The sequence below is a fragment of the Rhagoletis zephyria genome, unplaced genomic scaffold (genome assembly GCF_001687245.7).
Source record: "Rhagoletis zephyria isolate East Lansing unplaced genomic scaffold, Rhagoletis_zephyria_1.1 Rzeph_scaffold_00036, whole genome shotgun sequence".
NCBI lineage: Eukaryota > Metazoa > Arthropoda > Insecta > Diptera > Tephritidae > Rhagoletis > Rhagoletis zephyria.
The window spans coordinates 781,860-784,878 of record NW_016157120.1 but is presented as its reverse complement, the minus strand read 5'-3'; positions in this window follow the sequence as shown (position 1 = coordinate 784,878).

Sequence of the window (3,019 nt, the reverse complement as noted above, 5' to 3'; positions counted from 1 at the left end):
CGAAGTTTATCACATAAAATTAAAAAAAAAATATTTTACTCAAAACTTATTTTTCATAAACTTTTAATACTTTTTTCCCAAAATAAATTTAAAAAGATATTTACATACTTACGTACCAAACAACTGATAAGCCTAGAAATTATGAAGAAAAAAATTTCAGACAAAAATATAAACAAAAATATTTGCTTTTCAAAACCTAATTTGAAAAAGTAGTGCATTTTCAGTTTTCTGCCCAGCGTAGAAAATGCCAAATAAATTGGCCATAACTGATCGAAAAAATTTTTAATTAAATCCAAAAAATTTAATTAAATTACAAAAAACATTACATGCCCAAAAAGAAAAGTGGTAAAGACTTAAGTTATACAAACTTTTTTTTCAAAGGAAATCTATCCACTTCTTTAACATCTTTAGAGAAATTATTTAAAATGATATAAATAAAATTTCCGAAAAAACACAAACACTTTTTTTTATAAAATAGAAAGCCATGTACATACATACACATGCATCTACGAAAAATCTGTAAGGCCTAGATATTATGAAAAAAAAAATTATTAGAAAAAATATAAAATTTAAATATATATGTACCTTAAAAAATTTCAAAAACAAATTCGATTTTTAGTCACCTGTTGTGCAAAGAAATTTATTAAAAAGCAACAATAAAAAAATCACTTTTTCAAATGTAATAAAGTGATAAAAAGAAATTGCATGTAAACCTAAAACATCAAAAATTATTTGAATTTGAAGTTACTTATTAACAAAGAGTAACATAAGTACAACAAAAATTGGTACGTACATACGTATGAAGAGGACATAGAATATACATTAGCAAATACGGATATAAATTGCAAAAGTAAAATGAATAAATAAATGTAACGTTCTTGGAATAACGATATTTACTTACATTTATCCTCAACTCTAAACTATATTAATGTTAATTCTGATTGTTAAAAAAAAAATATTTTTCAAAGAAAATCTTCTTTCCACTCTTTTAAAATATGTGGAAGCAGCTTTTCCGGCAGTCTGTTTTTGAACTTTTTAGACAATTTAACTTGCCAGGGTAACATCGATGACAGTGTACCAATATGAAGGGGAAGTTCCAAGTAGCACCCATAAGATTTTAGCTTTATTTATAAGCAAAACATAACCACAAATCGCTTAACACCAATTTACTTTAACAGAAGACATTTGATTTCAGAATATTTAAGAAATGTCATCTTCCCCCACGCTCTTTCTAATAAAGCGCAAATGAATTGATTTTTATTTATTTTTATTTCAAGCACGAAGTCGACTTTGACTTGTTTGGCTTTGTGAATCGCCTGATTTTGTATATATTTTGTTTTCTTGCTTTGTGTTAATTTTTTTTCCTTACAGACATAAAAGGGTGCATGCGTTTAAGCGGAGGAGCTGTGGGTGTATATAGTTGTCGGACTATTTACAAAAGATTTCGCTCCGACAAACACAAAGCGAGAGACGGCCCACCTACACGTGCAGCAGAAGCGGCTGATTGACTTTGACAGCCTGTCTGTGTGGGTTTCTATTTTCAATTCAAAACACGACATAACCAAATATCCAGTCTGCTTTTGTGTTTGTATGTTTGATTGCTTATGCGTTTGTATATACTTGCTTAAATTTGTACACATTTCGCCGAATATTTGCTAAAATTCCAAAATAATATTGATACAACTTTAAGGTTTTCTTGCAACTTTTTGGTTGTAGTTCACTTCGTCTAAGGCAGCACAGTCACAGGAATGGGAAAATATTAAAAAAGGAAAATTAATATCTTTATGGTCATGGAACTTGTTACAGTGGAACTATGGTAACAGACAATTGAATATTGTAAATAGCAAACGGCTCCATATTTATATGTGTCTACTTGTGCGCTTGAGCAGAAATTATATGCTAAGCGTATTTATTGAATAAATTTTCCAAACCAATTACAGTTCATTCACTCTGTTTCCAGTTGAGTTCGTTTACTTAAATTAAACGAAGGAAAAATATTTTTTGTGCATGGAAATTGGCTTAACTTCAAACATAATAATGTACATATGTACAAAGATTATTTTTATTTATAGATGAGAAAGAATAAAGCATAAACTTAAAATTGTAATATCTCAGAGAAGCAAACTCAACGCCATTTCAAAGAGAAAGACTTGTACACCTTTTTTGTATTTTTTCGAGAAAAATTACTCTGGCTTGCATACACAACTTCAAAAACGGGCAAAAACGGCATTTTTGCACTTATAGGTTAGAATATCTCAAAATCCTGATGTGATAGAGCCAGATTTGAATTCAGCGCACCGAAAACCTTCGGGAAAGTATAGTCTGGTTTCTGGGTAAGGAGATCGGTCTTATTTTGTCGGCCTGTGTAGTCCTAAAATTTAGGCTGACTAAAATTTTTTCCATAGAATAAGTAGAGCTTGAAAATTTACCAAAAAACGTTTTAAATTCATAAAATTGTTTATTGTTATTTTGAAAATTTTTTAAGTCATTACTCTTTTTGTCTTTTTTTATATTCTAAAAATTTTTCTAAAAATTTTATTTTTCTTAAACACTAAAAAAAAATTCCCGCCTTTTTTTTAGTAAAAATTTCGGAAATTAAAATTTATCAAAATTTTAGACGAAAATATAAAATTATAAAAATAATTAAATCTATTGAAAGGAATTATTGCTACTATTAAAGACTTAATTGGAGCTTTCTAGATTATTGATTGTTCTGCAGATACACTTTTTACGTGCAAAATTATTTAGTAACAATAATACGAAGTGGACTATTTTATGCTACACATCGAGTCCTAACTACCAAAAAGATGTAAGTGACATTTTTTTTTTTGATCTTTTTGTTTCTTTTTTTATGCAGAAATGTTGCTAGAGCGTCTAGAAGCAGTTCTGCATCAGAAATCAATTATATAAATAGGCAATCATGTTTCCTTTACACCCCTTTTACGGCTAAACTGTACTTCTAAGGTATAAACAATTATATATCATTAGAAAGGTATTTTGATGCTGATGTGCAGGCAAT